Genomic DNA, 23,771 nt, shown 5'->3' with positions numbered 1-23,771 from the left:
AAGTATTTTGCAACGTGTTGCTTTATTTTCCTTATTATGTATCAACCATGTTTGACTTGTCCTGCAGAAAGCATTTGTATGTTGCTGGCAATCTTAAATCACAGAACAAAATGTTAGTTTGTAAAAAAGAAAAATACCTACATAAGCAATGAACAGCATGAAATGGTATAGCTAAACATTGCCTGCAAAAGACAAGACAGAGCAATATCAATATGTCCTTAGGATTACTACATATGCAGAAAGAAGAGGAAATATTTTGACTCGCAAATATATACACAAATAGAGGCCAAGGGAAAAAAATCCTCATGTGTCCACAGACAAGACAGAGACCATGAAACAGACTCCATCTGCATTGCTGTTTGAAGATCTCCTATAGATGGGAGAGAAAGCATATGTGAGTCTATACAAACATACCAAACAACCAAAAGGTGTCCAAATTCCCCATCTACAATGAATTCTCTAATATGTCCCAAATAGAACAGAAAGATTTAAAAGTCACTCAGTTTTATGCCACGATTAAAATTCTTCTTTCCTCAGCAATCAGTACCCCAGATGTTTAAAGGAATTGAAATTTAGACAAGCACACTTTATCTGCAGTACCTTCTAGTACAGTGTATGCAGAAAATCTCTAGCCTTATATATTCACACATATTGAGAGCTAACATTTTGAATACTCTGGCTATATAATTACATAGTATGAATGCACAAAAGGCATCTATCATGATAGCTACAAGTACAGTGACAAGTGGACCAGTTACATGTTGCACATAGAAAAACAAACAAAATATTACTAGGGTTAGTACTGCCTAAATTCCAGAACATGAACATGTGTAGCTCTGAATGTACCCAGGCCAAAGGATTGAACATCCAAAAAAGGTTTTTGTCTCAAATCTGCCACTGTCTGAGCGACACTCACTCACAAAAGACTCTGTGAACGCATCATAAAAATGTTAAGCAGACGCCGCCAAAAAACATTTTAATATTCATCCATATGGCTAAACCTGGTAATGATATCCATGGCAGTGAGAATCAGTAACAAGTTCAGTCACAATGACTGGAAATGGGCAAATAATAAAGTAACCTTCCTCACTCTTCATGAATAGCTTTTCCCAATCTGCTCCTGTATGAGCGGCACACCCACCAGGGGTCAGGGAAAAATCAGGAAATGGAGGAAGAAAAGGTCATTTTGTTTCTTCATCACTATTAGGAAATCTAGACAAGTCTATGACTTTAAAGGATGGCCCGTGTAATGAATGGATATAGAAGGGCCTGCCCTGCTGTATGGCACTGCCTTAAAGCAATGCTAGCTGCAGTTAGGAGGAATGAGAGGTTGCCACAGTGGCTGTGCAAGTAATGAGGAGCAATCAGGGTGGTCAAGAAGTAGCTCAGATTACTAAGTGGAAGAGTGGTAGGGTCAGAGAAATGTGTGGAATAGGGGAGATTGTCAATATGGGAGGGACTCTCAGGCACACAAAAGAGGCTACAGAACTCAAATGAAGGAGGGAAGAACATTTTTCAGTCAATAGGTAAAAGCAGCATTGTTAGGGCTGCACAAGGAGCGAATGAGGTAACACAGATAATCATTAGATCTAGCTGGAAAAGGACAAGTTTTATGTTTCAGCAACAAATTGAAAACTGATTATTTTTTTTTTTACTCCCAGCTAAAAAATTTGATTCAGAAAAGCCATCATGGGAGTTGTAAAAGCAGCAAAGGGTCTTGTGGCACCTTATAGACTAACGGACGTATTGGAGCATAAGCTTTCGTGGGTGAATACCCACTTCGTCAGATGCATGTAGTGGAAATTTCCAGAGGCAGGTATAAATATGCAAGCAAGAATCAGGCTAGGGATAACGAGGTTAGTTCAATCAGGGAGGATGAGGCCCTCTTCTAGCAGTTGAGGTGTGAACACCAAGGGAGGAGAAACTGCTTTTGTAGTTGGCTAGCCTTTCACAGTCTTTGTTTAATCCTGAGCTGATGGTGTCAAATTTACAAATGAACTGAAGCTCAGCAGTTTCTCTTTGAAGTCTGGTCCTGAAGTTTTTTTGCTGCAGAATGGCTACCTTTAACTCTGCTATTGTGTGTCCAGGGAGATTGAAGTGTTCTCCTACAGGTTTCTGTATATTGCCATTCCTAAAATCTGATTTATGTCCATTTATCCTTTTACGTAGGGACTGTCCAGTTTGGCCAATGTACATAGCAGAGGGGCACTGCTGGCACATGATGGCGAATATTACATTGGTGGACGTGCAGGTGAATGAACCGATGATGGTGTGGCTGATCTGATTAGGTCCTGTGATGGTGTCGCTGGTGTAGATATGTGGGCAGAGTTGGCATCGAGGTTTGTTGCATGGATTGGTTCCTGAGTTAGAGTTACTATGGTGCGGTGTGTCATTTCTGGTGAGAATATGCTTCAGGTTGGCGGGTTGTCTGTGGGCGAGGACTGGCCTGCCTCCCAAGGCCTGTGAAAGTGAGGGATCGTTGTCCAGGAAGGGTTGTAGATCACTGATGATGCGTTGGAGAGGTTTTAGCTGAGGACTGTGTGTGATGGCCAGTGGAATTCTGTTTTTTATCATATAATATTTAGAATACAGTAACACAGAGAGATGCTGCCTTGATGTTGAGGTTCCCAGGGCAGTATAGAGAGGCATTAGAACTGTCTTGCTCCCCTTAGTTTGTTTTATTACTCAATCCATCTTTTAAGTATTTTTAGTGCATCTATCACTAATATCTAGATAACAGATACAAAATTAAAAGATGCATCAAGATTGACCCTAAAGGCTATTGCTGTCCTGCATAACTTCAACAACTCTTACCTAGACAAGTGAGATTGTTGGAAGAACTCAAGGTGTGACTCATGCACCAAAGCCTACATTACACTTCCCTTCTTTCAACTCATTGCTCTAGTTTCCAGGGACAGCCAGGGCTTAGAGGAGGACCCAGAAGTATAGTTTCTATAGAGCCCATGATGTCAAGGGGACAGAGCAACAGTATGGAAGCAAAGGGACTCCACTCAGAAGTTGTTTGCCTCTAGGGGATTCATGAGTTAGATGGAGCTAGAACTCTGGTATCTGTCATGTAGGGGAAAATACTATTCTCAGTGGAAGAATTCCAGGAAACTCCATGCACAAAAAAGGAGGCATGTGGTCCTAAGTACATGTGTGCTACTCTGTAAAACCAGGGCAAAATAGGAAAATGTGTGGGAGTTTTCAGTCACCTCAGTGCTGTTTGACTTGGATGTTTATTATTTTATAATTTAAATACTTTTTAAAAAGTATATTGCAAGAGTTGTGAGCAGGAAATATATATTTTAACCTACGCCTATAATTCAAATGTGTTCAGAAAGAACAGAGTGTAACTTTGCAGTTTCATTATGAATAATTTCTTAATTTAACCAGCAATATTTTTATAGATGTTTTCAGAAGGCATTTGACAATTCAAGGTTATACTAATGAGAACATCTGAGTTGTGGGAATCATGAAATAAGTAGAATAGTGAAGAGTAATCAGAGCCCTACAGACAACTGTGTGTCATAAAATATGAAGATTAATAAATATAAAACCTCCAGGAATAGAAAATGTTCAAGATGCAGAAGGCAATCTTTGTGTGTCCTAAAATGTGACAGAATAAAAGACTTTCATGTTGTTAAATTAGTTTAATTAAATGTGAAAAATATAAAAATAGACGAGTCTATATATAAAATACAAGAACAGAGTCAAGGACTCAAAGGTTAGTTAGTTACATTGTGTTACTACTTACAAGGGCAGAGTATCTAAAAATAGAAAAAGCTTAGTTTGTAGGAAACAGTGTGAGAGATTTGGTTAGCAAAAGGAATTATGGATTATGTTTCTGTTCAGAAATGTTAAAGATTCACAAATATAGGACCTGATTCTGCTCTCACTCACTGTAAGTCAGGACTGACTTTATTGAAGTCAGACTGGATATATCATTTTACATCAATGTAACTTGATTGACTTCACTGGTGCCACTCCTAATTTCCACTGGCATAAGTGGGAACAGGATCAAGCCCATGATTTTAAAAGCAAAGAGAGATGTGTATGTAAGTTTAAAATGTTGACCATTGTATGGTGTCATCTATTACGTAATCCTGCAGCATTAATAGGAATGGTCAAGTGACATTTATTTACACTAGACAGGAACTATGAGACTACCACTATGATACTATCATTGAGATTGCAAAATTGATTAATATGCAGCATTGGCTAATTGATTGTTCAATGTAGACACATGCATTGCATAACAGAGTTAGAAGCTGCTCCCATGATTAGCTGAATCTACATTAGTAAGCAATGCACATTTCTTAAAATAAAGAGAACTTATTCTCCATGTTGGTAATATTATGAAATTAACAAAAACTGAATGCATTCCAAAGAGCAAAGAGCACAATAGCTCAGTCCTTTAAAATTAATGCCTTATGCTTAATAACTTTCAGTTAGCTGACTACTCAGAGAAACAATTCCATTTTGGAATCTGATTATTGTGAACTTGGGCACATTCTAAGCTGCCATCAGCTATTTCATTCATTTAAGGTTGAATAAAGGTTTAAACAAATAATTTCCCTTGACAAAATGTTTTTAGTCATCCTCACATTGGAAGAAATGGGATACAAAACAGCCATGAACTAAGACTTTCTTGGCCTTGCTCACAGGGATATTTCAACTGCAAATGGTACTTTTAAATTGTGTCAAATAGGCCTCCAAATGCCAAAGACATCTCCTATTTCATCATAGCACAGTTTTATGATAACATGCTAGGGAAAAATCTGTCCTACATACTGAGAGCCTGATTCTCTATCACTTATACTCATGTATATCAAGAAAACTCCAGTGAAGTTAATGGCATAAGTGAAATTTAAATCAGCATTTGATTTTCTCATTGTACATGTAGTCTGACCCAGAAGTCCCAGCAAAGTCCCATTCATTCAATCCTCAAAAGATGCCTTTCTTTTTTAGTGTGATCAGTGTTGAATTTCTTTATCTTCTTCTTCCCCTTCGCCCCTCTATGAGACCATCCATAAGTATTCTTCTCATTTGAACTTTGAGGATGATTTGGCAGTTCTAATTTTACAGATAATGAAATAGATAATTTATCTTCAGCTTGCAGACAGAGAAGGTGTATGTGTGATGTTCCCCAGGATACAATCTGGACTGTTGAACAGCTGTGTTCTCTCAATTCTCCAATCTGGGGTGCCTTTTACTCTGCTTCTCTGTGAGAGCAACCACTCCTGGTCTGTCCACACACAGCCTTCAGCATGTAAATCACTCCCAGCTATATTGCATGAGTGCTATAGCCAGCCACCCATGAATTACACTGCAAAGTAACACCAGCAAACTCCCAGTCCCAGACTTTCCTGCAGAAATGTGTGCCTTGCACTGCCCAGCACCCTGCTGGACAATACAAGCTCATATAAAGTCTGTCATTTCACTAATAGAAAATGATATGCACAGATCTTGTTATCTTAAATGGAGTTTCCCAAACACGTGAATCCAAACACACCAGTTTGCATAAAACAATAAAACAAGTTTATTAACTATAGAAAGATATATTTTAAGTGATTACAAGTAATGAGGCATAAAAGTCAGGATTGGTTACAAAGAAATAAAAGGTAAGAAAGCAACTAATACCTCACTTAACAAGTTAAGGGAATTTAAAGCAAAAGGGGTCTCTCTCACTACAGGTTCAAACAGTCTTTCTGGCTGAATCTTTCAGCCAGGATCCCTCCCCAGTCTAATGATGCTTCCTTTGTCCTTCAAGTCTTATTGATGCTGTGAGTAGAGATGAAGGGAGAGATCATTTGGGACATTTGTTCCCCATTTTCATATCTTTCCTCCTCTTTGAGAATCATCTCCAGCTGGGGTTCAGAAGACAAAAAGTCAGTAGGACATGAACCTTCAGCTGTTTCTTTGCCAAGGTGTAAATTTATCACTCACATCCTTATTCATGCCAAAGAATGGCCGCTTAACCAGGTGAGAGTCCATCTGATTTTGTTGACACCTGGCTGAGGTGTCAGTTTGCCTTTTGTTTTTGAGGAACTGGTCTGTGGCTGGTTTTGCAGACTTGGAATCTGTTTCAGTAATACTATACAGTACAATCTTATAACTTTACATACAATGTTGCCACACACATTTTATCAGGACAAGAATGACTAACAAATTACAAGTTTTCAAATGATACCTCACAAGGCATACTTTGTACAACATCCATTATAGTTTTGTAAAAAAAAAAAAAAGGTGACATAGGGATATAGACTGTCACAGAATGCTAAAGTTACCTTCCATGAACTAGTATGAATATTCAGCACCATAGTACCCAGTAGCCCAGAAAGCAGCTGTTTCTGTGACAACCTCTATCTTCGCCACTGCACTGGGAACCCCAGAACTGAAAGCATGAATCTCAACAGCTTGAGGTAAAGACCCAGGATCTGAAGTGGGGGCCATCCCAGACTTTGGATTAGGCACTAGGGGGTCACATGACAATACCACAGGAACAGAAAAGATAAGTAATAAGCTGTATGGGCAACCATCATCCTCTATCTTTCCTTTTCCTTATGAGTACATTGAAATATCACAGTCAGATTGACTCCTTTGGTTTTTTCACAGACAGCACACTGATAAGAAAGAATAACGGCACATTCTGCACCTTACACACAAGGATGTGACGTATTTCATTCTATCTGTTTTCACTGCTCACCAGCAAAATTATCAGCAATCAGCTTGTCCCTGATGGCCCTGGGATTCAGACCACTGGAATGCTGAGCATGGTTCCCAGTTCTGCCACTACGGGCTCTCTCAAACCCCTGCCTCATTACCTGATGAGTTCATGAATTCACTTACATCTGCCTCCTTCAGCCAGAGTATTCCATGTCTCAGTGTGGTGTAATATATTGTGATCCTTTTGGGTGCATATTGCAATTGGTACTACCAGTCTGAGCCTCATTTGGATAGGGCCAAATGCCCTCACTGTGACCATTCTGGTGGGCCAATGGGCACGGTGAGATCAAAGCTGTGCCTTTGTTTGAGGCCTGTGTAGAGGGGATAGGAACCAGTGAAGAAAGCAGACCAAATATTAGAATGAATTATCACTATAATGCCTGTGATTGGTCTTGTGTGTGTCTGCACTGCACACAAGAATGTGTCTGCATTCTTGGGTCTGCACACAAGAATTTGCTTTTCTTACTCACCCAGAATGAAACTGGATTTGCCAGCTCCACTCTCAAACAGTGCAAGAAAGGAGGGTTTTCACTGAATATAGAGGACATGACTGGACTGGGTAATCAAGACACAACCACCAGGAACTGTAGTGGATGGTCTCACATATTCTTTGTATTCGGTGAGTAAGTGTTCTTCCTAATGTATGGGGCTATCCACAGAGCATTGGGCTGATCCTTAATTTGGAGTGACAGAGCATGACGGGCATTTGTTTCAGCATTACAAGGCAATGGGTGGGTCTTGAAAAAAATTACAAAAATATGATATAGTTTATACACAGCCCCTATTCCTGGAAGCAACTTAGTCCACCCTGGGAGCCCACGGAGCCACTGTGAAAGAGGCAACTTATAGAATCCCTGCATAGTCTCCAACTGTATATGAGAAACATTTATTTACTGTGTAGCCCTCCTCCTTATGGAAATGAGGAAGTCTTCTAATTAGTGGGAGGCTGCATTGCCAGTGGTGTCAAATGATCTTAAAGTGCATGGTGGCAAACATGCCCAGGGCTGTGGCAACCCTGACACACTCTAAGAGGGTGTGGCTTCTGTGTGCTGCCACGCTTAGCTCCTCACAGAGATGCATGATGGCTTGCTGAGCAAGCATGTACCATAAACTGACTAGCTCAGTAGCTTGAGTATTTTAATCTGTGCCTGCTGAGTGACTAATTCCTAGATTCTAAATCCAGAAGGAATGATTATGATCATCTAGTCTGACCTCCTGAATAACAGGCCAGAGGACTTCCCTGAACTAATTCCTGTTTGAACTAGAACATATCTTTCCAAAAAATATATCCAATCTGAGTCATGTCCCTGACATGGCTAAATCAGCAGCATCTGGTTTAGCACTTGTGGGCCTCTGACAACTTTTGAAAATCCCAATTGAGAATTCAAGCTCCTTCATCACATTATGGTCACAACGTTCAGGAGTGCTCAGCCTCCAACTGGGAACTTAAGTGTGACTAACAAAGCTTTTCTGAAAATATGCCATGCCTCGTTTAGTTCTGTGTTTGTACAGCACGTAGCGCAATGGACTCCCAGCCCATGATTGGAGTTATGTGCTATAATAATATCAATAATACATTAAAATAATTTGGACCATGCAGCAGGCTACTTGTGCCTGGGCAGGCTTTTGAAAATAGTATGGATGTGTTGACAGCAGACAGCTCCTGACTGTCAATTCATCCACATCTTGCAGCAGCTCAACTCCATTTATTTTCATTTTTGAGCTTTGTACAAAAGTAAAACAAGAATAATGAGACAATAGACAAAGCAGCCCACACCATGACTAACTTACTATCCTGACTGTAACAAGACCAAACCACTATTTGCTCTTGTGATAATAAATCTCTCTAGTTAATATATACTACCAGCTCCCAAGAAGAGAGAGAGAGAAATATTAACAGTGAGATATCATTAGCTTTGAGAAAGTGGCACATACATTGAAAGTGCTCAGACGCTACTAGAGGACAGAGAAAAGCAGGGATAATTCACTTGGCATCAATAGACATTCCAAATTTGCTATTCCAAAACCACTCCTCTGCCATTACAGGGCAAAGGCAAATGAAAAGTTTTGCTAAACCAGAGGAAATAGGTTTCAGAGTAGCAGCCGTGTTAGTCTGTATTTGCAAAAAAAAGGAGTACTTGTGGCACCTTAGAGACTAACCAATTTATTTGAGCATAAGCTTTCGTGAGCTACAGCTCACTTCATCGGATGCATGAAGTGAGCTGTAGCTCACGAAAGTTTATGCTCAAATAAATTTGTTAGTCTCTAAGGTGTCACAAGTACTCCTTTTCTTTCAAAGGAAATAGATGATCAAAACTTGAATCATTTGTTGATGCATAAGTTATTGATGCCCTGCAGCTCCAGTAAATAATGCAATCTCTCTTTTTTAAAAAACTCTTTACATGCTAGAGGTCAGAAATAAAAATGCCCTTCCTTGAAAGGCTTAGTTCTCTCTTGAATTTTTTCACTCCCTGGGTGCATAATTAAGAAATGGCCTGCTTTGCATTGTGCAAAAAATACTTCTATGAGTTAGCAGAAAATCATTCTTTAGATTAAAAAATCCAGTCACTCTATGTGATGATCACATGGAACTAGGCAAAACAACTGGGCTTTGTCCTTCTCTCTCTTCATCTCTGCATGAATACAAACAAACCTCTACCTCTGGTAAACAGAAAAGTACGAGTGGATTTCAGCAGCTAGCAAGCAATGCATGTCAGCAAGGTTGAATGTTAAATGCAAGTCTCTACACCTCTAGACAAATGAGAACAAAATGTTCTCTACATTTCAAGATGTTTGGAAATTGATGGAAAGAAAAAAAAAAAGATGTATCCTTTCTCCCTTCCCACAGTGCATCATTCATGTTTGGTTTAACATTATAGGAATGTTATAAAACAATTAAATCAGACACGACTATTGTAGGGAGCTAGGGATTGTTTTTAAATACACTTACCTTGTATATTCATTTCAAATTCAGCACCTGGTTTTCAGTTCAGTTTCAAGGGATTTTTTTTTCAGCTTGGTTGATTCAGAGACAAGGAGGCCAGGGCCAGGTGACTTTCCCAAGTTTGAAAAGTGAATCAGTGGCTCAAACAGAATTTCAATCCAGTATATCCCCCCTCCCAGTTTTAGTCTCTAGCTACTATAACTCATTACCTCTCAATTTTGAAAAGATTAACAAGAAAAGTGTTATAGCACTACTTAAACATGGCCTTCACTACATCTACATATGCTATATTTAGTTTTTATTTCTTAAAGCTGCAGCTGTGACAGATAATGATAAAACTTAAGACAGCAATTTGAAATGATCAGGTAGTGAAAACCATGAACTCACTAATGCAGTGACATTCTACAAAGGGATAGAGAACAAAAGGGTGAAGGATCAGGATTTTGCTTGCAGAGCTGTTTCCATATATCTTAAAAGACTAAAAGGATTTCAGAGGATTATCTTTCTCTAGATTGCTGTCACTCCTATTAATCAGTCTTTATTGATTGTTTGGTCTTTGGTCTTTTCAAGTTCAACAAAATGTCTAATATACTGCCCTTGAACACATAACAGAAATAAATCCAGCTGAATTGCACATGGACACAGACAATAAAAAGGTATGATTTTTATGCCTCTTCTAACCTCCGGCCATGAAACAGGTTATCCCCATTCTTTTAACAGCATCACCAGTATATGCAACAAAATTTCAAATATCACTGTCTGTGGACATGTAGAATCTGAAATGTATTCTACACCAGTTATAATTATGTGATAAGGTGTGTACTTATATTAGGATGTAGGTCAGACAAACCAAGAAAGAAATGAGGTAATTGTTCAGGAAAAGGAGTGTTTGTCATAACTGTTCTACATACTGAAGTCTGGAGTTTATCTGAAATACTGTCAGATAGTTAAGTAAGGTAAAAAGCAATTTGCAAACCAAATTCCAAATTAGAAACTGAGTTTCAGTTTGGCCTGTTCATTCCACTAAGTTTATTTGCAGTTTGTGAACACCTGTGTGACTGAAACTTTGTTTGCTGGGTGTTGAAGAACAGTGTGTTTAGGGGCCATAGTAGAGATTTGTTTCATAATGAAATGAAATATGTTCCAAGTACATTTGGCTGGAAACAGTAGCAGTTAATAAAGGTTAAATCAACAGAAGTAATATAACGTGACTTAGGTAACCAATCACAAAATTCAAACAGCAAAAATTTGAATAATCAGATAATTGACTGACTGGGAATAGTTTTCAGACAATCCCTAGTTAAGTTATATTAATAAAAATAATTTTCAGAATAATTTTGATCAGGAAACTAATTAGTAATTGTTGTCATTGCAGTAAGTCCACCAGCAAAGGGTCTAAATTTATCAAAAAATGTATTCCTGTTATTTAGTTATTACTTGTTATTATTTGTATTGTAGTAGCACCTGTGTACATGATGAACAGGTTTGGGGACAGAATGCACCCGTGTCTAAGATCCTACCCAGTTGAAAACCACTCACTGTTGCCTGCTGCTGACAGAGCTGGCCTTACCATGAGGCAAACTGAGGCGGCCGCCTCTGGTGCCAGACTGTGTGGGGGCACCACTAGGACCCAGAGTGTAGAAAATTGCGTCTGCTGCTGGTGCATATGTATTCTCTCTGCTCTAGATGCACAGAGATGGTGGTGTGCTGTGCTGGAGGAAGGAGGGCACAAGAGACATAACAGGCAGGCAGGAGAAAAGGTGAGAGGGAATAACAGAAAGCAGCAGGAGCTGCAGGGAGAGAGAGGAGGAGAAGCCTCTTATGTACCTCTCTAACACTCTCAGGAGCCTGGACTGATTAACACCAGCTTCTCAGGGAGCTTCCTGTTTCCTGCTTCTTCCCTGAACCCACTTGAGGAGAACAGGCAGTCAACTGAAGTAGTAGGAGCCAGTTAGGCTCTTAAGACGCTGATATCTTCCCTCAGTCAGGCCCTGCTACCAGCCTGCTTATTTGTCCCTTTCAATTGAGTGTTGAGAGCCACTATAGCTGGCACAGAACAGCAGTCATGAGTGAAAGAAGAAAATGCCCCTCTGGGGCAGCATTCAGAAAAAGAAAGAAAGCAAAGGAAGGTTTTCTATCTAAGCAGGAACAAGCTCTCGAGATACATAGACACAAAAGTTCACAGTGAGCCTTCCAGCCCCAGTGAGGATGTGAGTGCTGAGGAGATGCCTGATCTTCCAGTTAGTCAGAGTGCAGGTGATCTGGCAGCTACTGCAGCATCCATATCTCCATCTCAAATGGATGTAACCATGCACATTCCTGAAGAAAAGTGTAAATGAGAGAAGAGTGTAATGGAGGCGCAAGAAACAGCTGCTGCTGAGTTTAGTTCCTTAAGTCTAGATGATCCAGGACAGTGGACCCACTTGAAAGTAGCCTGAGGGACTTCCTTGTACTGCATGGGCCACAACAAGTGAAAAACTTCATGTTCCCCAAAGACAATGAAAATAGTAGTTTCCATCCAACACATTACTGGCGTGAAATCCCCAATGGTGACAAAGTGGAGATGCCGTGGCTTAAGTACTCAAAAAACCCAGAATGCTGCATACCGTTTTTGTTGCAAACTCTTCCAGTCTGATGTTGCAGCCCCATTGGGTTCTACAGGAACAAAGGACTGGAAAAATCTGGCTAGAAATCTGGCATGCCATGAGATGGCAGCAAATCACCAGAGAGCATTCCACAGGTGGAAAGAGCTTGAGATGAGACTAAGGTTAAAGGCCACCACAGATGATCAGCATCAAGAGAAGATTGCATCAGAGTCTCTTTACCGGAAAAATGTTCTGAAAAGGCTCATTGCCATTATGAGAATGCTGCTACCCAAAACCTAGCACTGCATGGCATTTCAGATCAGCTGTACGTGACAAACAATGGAAACGTCCTTAAAATTGTGGAGCTGATGGCTGAGTTTGATGCTGTACTCCAGGAGCATCTAAGAAGAGTCACCACCCAAGAAATGTTTCAGAGTAGCGGCCGTGTTAGTCTGTATCCACAAAAAGAAAAGGAGTACTTGTGGCACCCAGAAATGTACACACACCACTACCTTGGAAAAACAATTTAAAATGAGATCATACAGTTACTGGCAACAAAAGTCAAACAGAAGATTGTGGCAGATCTGAAGTCAACAAGATATTACTCTGTTATTCTGGACTGCACACCTGACATCAGCCATACGGAACAAATGACTTTAATGGTGCTTTTTGTAACAACAGAACCTAGTGAAAATGTCCCTGCAACGGTGACTGGGGTGGTAGTTTTGCTTCTATCATTTGCTTCATGTGATCCTTGATTATATAACCAAAATTTGCTCCTGTGCAATATCGGGGAGATAATACAATTGTTATTACACTCTGTTATGTCTCCTTACTTTACTAAGGGCAGAAAGATTCCCTTTGTCCAAGCATCTGGCCAATTTCTCGTTATCCATACATTGTTGCAAATTTTCCACATAAGAGCAATACCTTGGTCACCAGTCACTTTCAATAATTCTGCTAGTACTTGTGCTTTCCCCAGCTTTGTTTTCACAATAGCACACACAACTTCCTCTTTCGGGACTGATGGCTCAGGATCCATACTGTCCTTTCTGTCATCCTGTATTGTAAGTGGCTCTTATGAAAGAGATTGACACAATAATCTCTCCACCTGCATTTGATATCATCATCATCACCACCACCACTACCATTACCACAACAGAATTTATTATGAGACAAGTCCTGGAAGGTTTTGACAAAGTGGATGGAGCTGGGATTTCCATTGATGCACACCTCTAAAACCAACCTCAGGTTCGCTGCAGACACAACACTCTTTGCTACAATCATCGATGGAATGAATGTTAGAGTCTGTTAAACAATTAGCGAGGAATATGGACTACCCCAGAGTGAGGAAAAAACAAAATTTATTCACGATGTCATGATTAACATCATGTGGTCATCACGATTAACAATACATTATAGAGGCAATAGATTGATTCAGTTCTCTGGAATCATGCATATCCAAACAAGGAGGCTGTTCTAAAGAAACAGAAAAAAATAGGAATGGCTTGCTAAACCATGGCCTCTCTTACTAAAGTTTGGAAAAACTTGCATTTAAAAATGTATGACGGGTCGATTGGCGAAAAGCTTATTTTTTCCATAGTGACTTATGGTGTGAATCCAGGAAAATTAATGCTGCTTACAGGGGGGTTGGGGTGAGGGGGGAGGTGAAGCCTTTGAGATGTGGTGCTGGAAAAGACTCTTGTGCATCAGCTGGATGGAAAAGACGAATACTTATGTTAGAAATATTATTGGAGCGAAGCAGACCCCCGCTGTCAGAAATCAACAAGCTCATACTTATCTTCTTCACATCAGGTGTAGCAACAAAAATGACCTTGATAAAGTTAATATGGAAGGAATGGTGGTGGGTCAGCATAACAGCAGATGAACAGAAAGGAGATGGATAGATGGTATGCGGCAAATTACTGGGAGGTCAACTGCTGAATGTTTGAAGCTAGTAATGAATTGAGAAAGTTTCCAAAAATTCTACCATGATGTCACCAATGTTCAGACATGAATGAATGGATTTTACTTACTTAGTAGAACTTTGATGCCCCATCTGAGATGAGGGGCCCATTGAATATATATATATATATATATATATATATATATATATATATATATCGAGAGAGAGAGATGATCTCAACTACCTACCCTGAAGAATTTATAATCTATATAGACTAGACTGAAAAAGGTTAGTGAAAAAAGTGTAACATCCCCATTTTATAGATGAGGAAACAAGCTGTGAATAGTCTGGTCATCAATGGAGGATTGCATAAATAGAAATGTAAGGCTGGGCACTTGAAATGTATAAAATATCCACAGTGATAAAACCTAAGCAAACACCCAAACACCCGTAGCCGATGACAAAGAGGCTTAACTGTACAAACTTATGATGAAAACAAGTTATGACTCATATGGTCCAAATGTTAGATGCCATGTTAATGTTACTGATGGTTAATGATACAATGAAATCAAATGTATGTTGTTTCTCCTAAAAAGGGGGGAAATAGCACCAGAAAAGTATGCAAGTCCTGAAACTAAAACAGCACTTTTCAAAAGAAATGTCTTTAAAAGTAATAAAATAGATCATCCACTGGAGTTATTGATCTTTAACAATTCTTGAAGGAAAACCAATGGCTCAGAACATTTTTCAAAACAACAAGTTAGCATAAAAATTACAGCTTAGAATATGGACATGGCTGACTAAGAGCATCTTGATATAAATTCTTCTTGAAATGCTAAGTTTTGATCTTGGAAGGTTGATAGGATTTCTTTCTAGAACAAGAACAATGAGGGTTTCCAAATATAACGTCTATGTATATTACTGCAGGTAAAAATAAATTATATATGAAGTACACATTATTGTCCCTTTATCGTCTAATGAAGTCCTCCTAAAACTTGGAGTCACATCCATAGCTAGTATATGGAAATCAGCATAGATGCTTTACACCAGTTTACATTAGCTGAGGATCTGGCCATATACTTGAAATCAGGTATTTTAGCTATCAGAAATGGAGGCTTGTGGTTTCAGGCCAACTCTTCATTGAATCAGACACTGGAGGAGGAAAGGTTTCAGAGTAGCAGCCGTGTTAATCTGTATCAGCAAAAAGAAAAAGGAGGACTTGAGGCAACTTAGAGATTAACAAACTTATTTGAGCATAAGCTTTCTTGAGCTACAGTTCACTTCATCGGATGAATTCAGAGATGTAGCTCATGAAAGCTTATGCTCAAATAAGTTTGTTAATCTCTAAGTTGCCTCAAGTCCTCCTTTTCTTTTTTTGGAGGGGGAAAAAGAACTATTAGATCACGTAATTTTAAGGATCCCAAACTAAGAGCCTGATCCAAAGCTTATTGAAGTCTGTGGAAAAGCCCTCCATTGACTTCAGTGAGCTTTGGATCAGGCTTATTGGTTTGTAGACGACTACTGATCTCTAGAGCTATTCCTGGTGACCCACATGATGGAAACTTTTGAGCATTATACAAAGGGGCTGGAGGGCAGAAATCCATACGAGACTCTCTCTTACTCAGTGGTCACAGAAAGAAAGAGCTGGAGAATCACTGATTTAGTCTAACTCCTTGTCAATATAAGAGTGTACCCTACAGTATATTTTCTTTTGCTTTGTTTAGTCTAGGGGATTCCTTTTTGCTCAAAAGCTATTCTGTAGTCTAACAGATCTCACTCAACCAGACTGGGAAAACCTGCAGGAAGAAGGCATGAAGGGAGAGAAACTACATAATGTTCCCTCTTCTGGGTTTGCTCCAAATTATTATGTCATGGAGGGGCAGTCTCCTCACATGGAATGACCAGGCAGTCCCAAGCACCATGTGTCCCTCAGAGGGTGTGGCTATGGAGGATTCACTGCAGCATCAATCTGGAGGATCCATTGAAGGCATAGGTATATCCTCCTGGAGGCCCTGAGCTATCCCACTAGCTCTGAATGAAGCATACTGCTATGGCTGGCTATTCCTGCAACTACTTTTAGAAGCCCCCAGAATGGAAGGTTTAACAGTGCAGAGAGGGCACCACACAAAATGTGATACAGTTGAAGGTAGGATTAACTTTTTGATGCATTCACTGTTGGTTGCCAGGGATGATACTAAGCATTCCTCATGGCCCTGCTTCTCTCAACACTTCCAATCTCCTCCTGAACTCCTTGGTTCCAGGCTCCAGGAACTCTGGATCATACAGGGCAGGAAGTATGGCACCACAGTTGTGTCATAACCTGAGTCACAGGTCTCTGGACAGACCAACTCCATGCACAAATCTCTGGGTACTGTCAGGTATTCTTGATAGACCATAGTCCATAATACTGAAGATCTATATATTTATCACACACATTCAAATGGAAAGCATGGTTTACAAATCATGGCTAGTTACAGAATCAGAAACACCTGTTAGCTTCCCAGAACCCCTTTCTAGTATTTTTGAATGACAAGAGTATAACAAGAAGCACAATTAAAATGCAAATATGTTTGATAGGAGGTTAAGAATTGCTTTGGGGGAGTTTAAAGAAGTGAACAAACTAACTTTCCCACTCAAGCATACACAATTAATTCAGCAGCCAGGGAATTATCAGGGCCTGAGGGAAGTTAAATATGAAAGGTATCATTACAGTTAGAAGGCCATATGGAGAAACTGAACATTTTCTGATAAGAGTCAGAGTACACCAAGATTCAGCACTAAGTCACGTTTTTGCTCATGTTCGTTCTTGATGCACTTACAGAATATATTTAGAGAGTGGCACTCTGGTGCATGTTTTTTGCAGATGATATAATGCTTGCAGAGGAGAGCAAAGAGGAAATGGAAGAAGATTTAGAGAGATGTAGTTGCACACTTGAAAGAAATGGCATGAACATAAGGAGAAATAAAACAGAGTATATGGTCTGTATATTCGATGATACTGTGCAGGAAGACAACAACAAGATGGCAAGTCTTGGGAGCCGGGGGAGGGGTAGCCACTACCAACGGTACAGAAGTTCAGGTACCTAACTTAGGGTCAGTAGTACAGGGTAATGGTGAACTCAACGACAAACTTACAAGCAGAAAAGGAGAGGTTTGGACTAAATGGAGAGATGTGAGCATAGATATTTGAGACAGGATATCTGGAATGATAGACCATATTGAAAAGTGAGGTCTACAATACAGTCATTAGGCCTTTACTCTTGTATGCCTCTGAATGCTGGGCACTGAGGAAGAGTAGAAGCAGATCTTAAATACAGTGGAAATTAAAATGTTAAAATGGATGCTTGGAGTTACAAGGATGGACCATGTTTTTGTAATCCTTCTGCCCATCAGAGTTGGCAGCAACAAGAGCCAGGTTCAGTATCTAGGGGTTCCATTCCAATAACACAATGCAAAACTGGCTCGAGCCTCCACCCAGTGACCTGGGACAAATACCACCGCCGCTGGGCGCCTCTAAGAGGCAATACTTCACTTCTCGCAAGCACAGAGTCTGAGTGTCACAAAAGCCTTTCAATAACAGAGAGAAACAATGTGGCATTATGTTGGGGAACCACCACCAACAGGGTTCATAACACAACCCATGAGCTAAAACCCACCCCAAGCAAATTGGGCCTTTGCTTCTTGAGTCCAACAATCTGGTCAGTGCAGCCCCAGAGTTCAAAAGTTTATCTGCAGAGTTTTACATCCCAACATGGGTGGAAATGGGGGGGGGGGTTAAGGGGCACCTTACATGATCTGAAGCCAATTGCCCCACCTCTCTGTGGGGCTCGGCTCTGCTCCACCAGCCATCCCACGAATTGCTCCGCTCTGGCAGCTGCTCCGCTCCACCAACCATCCCATGAGCCACTCCAGCCTTCTTGCAAACTGGTCCGCTCCACCAGCCATCCCATGAGCTGCTCCAGCTGTCCCACAAACTGCTCCACAATATAGCTTCATGCCCCCCCCACTACTTAACACAATGCTCAGTGATTTCAGCTTGTAGTAAAGGAGCCTCAGTGCTAGTGCACCATTGGCCCAAAGCGATTTCAGCTTAGCAGCCTGTAACTAGACTCCTATTTGAATCAAAACTAGCTCTGATATTCCACAGTGCAGAGAGGAGAAGGTGCAATTGGCATGTAGGACCCTCACCAGGGGGCCTGTACCACCAGGCATTAATATCTGTCCCCAGCCTCTCTCCCTTCACTGGGTTTTGGAACCCATGACCCTTGCCTAGCGAGCGCTGCTTAGTTGATGGTGAGTCCCTCCATCATAACAAAAGGCCAAGTACAGTTCCACTGTCCTTGATTCACATAATCAGGATAATAACAGTTTATTCCTGCCCCAATAACAGAGAAACTGGGGCTCCTACAGCAGCCAAAGTGACCATCTAGGTGGGGTGGGTGTGCCTATGCAAATGAGATCAGTCCCTGAAGTTCTTTTCCACAACCCACCATGACTCGCCACCAGATGTCAGGGTAGAGATCATCCTGACTCTTTTTATATTTGGAAAGAAGGTGGTACCAATTACAGAAAAGCTGAGGCACTATAAGCTTAGATTGTTTGGCCATGTAAAAAGGAGATCAGAAGAATATACAGAACACGGGGTATTAAATTTAGAAGTAGGGGGTAAGAGAACGTTTGGAAGACCCAAAACTAGGTGGGTGGATGTTATACAAAAAGGTTTGATTAGCCACGTAGTTTCTGAGGAACTGCTTCAGGAAAGACTGGAATGGAGAAGAAGGACTCAAACAGCTGGCCCCATATAGATGGGACTAAGGCTGCTATGAGAAGATAACCTGGAAACTGTGGATGAAAATGAAAGGTTTTTCCTAGCATGAAGACTAATTTAATGAAAGAAATTGTTCAAGAGTATTTGGTGGTCACCAATGAAAACACATAATGAAAAATTATACAGAACTATCAGTCAAAACAAGACTCCTTCCACTCCCCGACCACTTGCATCAAAAGGGAAGTTGGTATACTGCAGAGGCTGCTTTCCAGACTCCTCCCAGTTGCTCTCTGAAACATGTGTCAAGCTGTATAGAGAAGCTCAAGTGTGTGTGAGTACCAGCCTCTAAAGCAGACTGCTAAGAAGCTGATTATGAATTCTGTACTTAGATTTCTCCAACCAAGCATCACGTGTATAAAAGTGTAGTTTAGGCACGACAACAGCCTAACCATGGAGTCACAGATAGTCTCGTTGAGTACTCTAGTCTATCTTGTCACCTACGCAAACTTGTATTTTTGATAAATGATACCTTACACCAAAAATCACAACAATATTCAGGTTACTTCCAGTCCCAAAGGATCAGTCACTTACACTTCAGATCTCACACAAAAGACAACATTTGTAGCCAACCCTATCATAAACTAACTAAAGATTTATTAACTCAATAATAAGGGAGTTGTTTACAAAGTTAAAGGTTCCCCCTCACACAAAAATGAGTTACAGTCATAAATCCTAAAAATGAGTTACAGTCATAAATCCCAAAAGGTGCTTTAAAAAGCAAGCTCTAAAAGTCCTTTAATGCTAACCCAGACCAAGCACTGGGGATCTTTTGCTTATGCCTAGTAAACTTTGCCCTTCAGAGTCCACGCAGCATAAATATACAGTTTCTCCTTGACAAGGATTTTTATTCCCCTCACCCAGAGTTCCTGCGTGTCTCCTCTTTGTGGGTTTGCAAGGAAACAGTCAACAAAGTCTTTTGTCCTCTGATGTTCCACAATGGCTTGTCTGGTGTCTATGGGCCTTCTTTGGTTGGGCAGGAGATAACACCTCCTGTGATAAACTAGTATTTCACTAGAGGTGGTTTACAGTTTCAGAGAAAACGCTTTTTCAGTTAAAGAGCAAACACTTAAATATTACCTTATAACATGGGATACCAGATATTATAAATGATATTAATGCATTGAGCAACTAACAAGCATTTCATAAAGTCAAAACACATTTGTTGAAACCTAATACCGAGTTTAACAATACAAACACAGTGATGACCCAGACTGGTTTCCAGTTATGTGTGGTCAATGTTTAGCTGAGGCCTAGAGGCCTTGGCATGACCAGAAACCTGTTCTGCCAGCGCCACAACAAGTAGCTTACTCAGGGAGATAAGGACGCACCCTTTCTCCCACATGCGGGCACTCAGAACAAGCCACAATCTGACTCCTGGGAGATATTCCAGAACATTCTAGGGTGTGGATCCTAAATATGAATTTCAGGTACCATGTAAATTGTAAATACAATAGGTAAACATTCAAATTAAGAACAGGAATACTTATGGCACCTTAGAGACTAACAAATTTATTAGAGCATAAGCTTTCATGGGCTACAGCCCACTTCATCAGATGCATAGAATGGAACATATAGTAAATTATATACACACACACACACACACACACACAGATGTTGGAAGTTTCCATACAAACTGTGATCGGCTAATTAGTTAAGATGAGCTATTATCAGCAGGAGAAGAAAAACTTTTGTGGTGATAATCAAGATGGCCCATTTAAACAGTTGCAAGAAGGTGTGAGGATACTTAACTTAGGGAAATAGATTCAATATGTGTAATCTATTTCCTAAATTAAGTATCCTCACACCTTCTTGTCAACTGTCTAAATGGACAATCTTGTTTATCACTACAAAAGTTTTTTTCTCCTGCTGATAATAGCTCATCTTAGCTAATTAGACTCTTACAGTTTGTATGGAAACATCCAACATCTTTCTCTCTCTCTCTCTATATATATATATATATATTCTTACTATATGTTCCATACTATGCATCCGATGAAGTGGGCTGTAGCCCACAAATACTTATGCTCTAATAAATTTCTTAGTCTCTAAGGTGCCACAAGTACTCCTCGTTCTTTTTGTGGATACAGACTAACACAGCTGCTACTCTGAAACCATTCAAATTAAGGTTATTTACTGTAGCCAAGGATAAAAGGTGTCAGGGATACAGATATGAGAGATCAGAATTAATTAATGTTGAAACACAGAGCCTACAATCCTCAGACTTGTAAAATATTTAGCTTAGCCAAATTAGGCTTTAGGATTTAGGATAAAGTAGCTATATTAGAAAGATAAATTAGCACAAGTGAGTTTTGTCTATGTTTGTGATATGCTGATGTTTCGAAAATAACTGCTGAATTTGAATAATGAAGTCTACGAGAGATCAGTAGGCACTCATAGATATATGAGGCTAGGGACATAGCTCAGTGGTTTGAGCATTGGCCTGCTAAACCCAGGGTTGTGAGTTCAATCCTTGAGGGGGCCATTTAGGGATCGGGGCAAAAATTGGGGATTGGTCCCGCTTTGAGCAGGGGGTTGGACTAGATGACCTCCTGAGGTCCCTTCCAACCCTGATATTCTATGATTCTATGACTATAAGATGATTGTTGGTAGTCAGGATGAAATGTTAGAGACTTCCTTAAGGTAACCATGTGCTACTATGGTGATAAATTTCAGAGTAACAGCTGTGTTAGTCTGTATTTGCAAAAAGAAAAGGAGTACTTGTGGAACCTTAGAGACTAACCAATTTATTTGAGCATAAGCTTTCGTGAGCATCCAATGAAGTGAGCTGTAGCTCACAAAAGCTTATGCTCAAATAAATTGGTTAGTCTCTAAGGTGCCACAAGTACTCCTTTTCTTTATGGTGATAAAGTGACATAAATGTTACTAAGTATCAAGGGAACTAATGAGTTAGCCTATGATAAACAGGACAAATCAGATATAGTGGGAGTAGAAGTTCAAATAAAGAAAAGGAATTAAAAGCTTCATAAATATGTATGAACCCCAGTGGGTGTCAGCATAACACGTTATAAAAGCTGTATACCTGCATTCTGTGTGGGAGGAGATGCCAGGATGATGACTACTGGTGGTGGTGATGATGATGATGGTGGTAAGGATGACACCCAGCATGAGGACTCACACTGAGGGTTTTTCTGCAAGGCATGGTGTGAGTAATGCAAATACTATGCCTTCTGTATTGGGCTCTCTCTCCGTTACCAGATTTCCAGTGTGTGTAGTGTTTGATTAGCCAGTAAGAGTAATTATTATAGAAAAAGCACTATGTATTGTCTGTTGTGCACCATGGGGTTCCTCTTCTACTGATAACCTCCCTACAGTAGTTGATCATGGGGGCTGAATGCTCACAGATTAAAATAGGTGTAAACCCTCACCTTGGGGTGGATAACTGGTTAAAGTAACCCACAGCTATAGATAAGGTTATGTCACTGATGTGCTGTAGCTGATGATTTGGCAACAGGACCAATTTTAGTCACTTAAAATATGCATAATGTAACATCTCTGCTTCCACGTACAGCACTACTAAAATGCTATTTTCTCTTCTTGTTGTTTTTAAATTACAGTGCTTTGCAAAAGCTTCATTTGACATTCACCTATATTTTAATTATCTTCAGGACTTTGATTTTGGCTTACTGCCAAGAAAACAATAGCTGAGAATAACAACTTCCAAGCCAAAACCAAAAATAACTGAAAAACTAGAGATATATAACCACACCTTGTAAATTGTACAGCATATGTTTGGGCCAAATTTTAAGAGGTCTCAACTAACTTAATTTTCCACTCCCAGCAACTTGTGGGAGCAAAATTATGAGCACAATTAACTCCATGTACAAATAATAGAATTGTAGATCCTGTCATAAATTTAGATGTCTAAATTAGTTCACGTGTGCCAGCAGTTGACTGTGCGTGCAAACTTAGAGGTTGGTTTTGAAAATGTGAAGCCTGATTTTTCATTTACTTACACCAGTGTAAATCAGGAGTAAATAAAGTTACCCCCAGTTTAAAAGGTTAAGCATGAAAAGAATCAGGCCCCTATAATAATTTTGGGACTGAGGGAGTTCTGTTGCACTGCTACTTGAGTAAAAATTCAGGGTTCTTGCTCCAGGATATTTTACTGATTTTATGTATCTCTTTTGTATTTGTCTTGTTATTGAAAATGAATGTAATAGTAAAGGTTAAATGGCCAAAAAGCTTCAGAGTTATAATGTATAGGTAAATAGTCCACTGAAAGCAATTAGCTGGACTGTGAATGCCAGCACCATGTTGCTAAGAACATTGTTGGAAAATGTGTCAAGAAATGGTAAATTAAGTTGGCTTCATTTGTTCTTTCTGTGCTTCCTTGTACTCTGCTTTTATGCTCTTCCCTTCCATTCATTTGCTCCTATCTTCATGGATAAATTTTGTTACAAGTTTATAGACTGTCTACTGGCATAGAAAAATATTTTTATTTGGAGATGGAAAAACTGTAAACTAAAAAGAAAAGTGACATGATAAAATGTTCTCTTTGCAGTGGTATGCAGGTAGATAGGATAGATTCTGTCCCTATGCAGACATTTTATATATATATATATACACACTCATATACATGTACATATAAAGGGAGAGAGAGGAAAAAGAGAGAGTTACCCCTTATCAAAATATTGAAACAGAATTGTGTCAAAAGAAAGATGTAGCAATATCAAACTAGACTGAAATGGAACATCAAGAAAGGAAACTGAAACTGGACTATTTCAGAAAGAGTCACAAGATTGTAATCAAGTCAGCCCC

This window comes from Natator depressus, chromosome 1, assembly GCF_965152275.1.
Source record: "Natator depressus isolate rNatDep1 chromosome 1, rNatDep2.hap1, whole genome shotgun sequence".
Classification (NCBI taxonomy): Eukaryota; Metazoa; Chordata; order Testudines; family Cheloniidae; genus Natator; species Natator depressus.
This window is presented reverse-complemented; position numbering follows the sequence as displayed.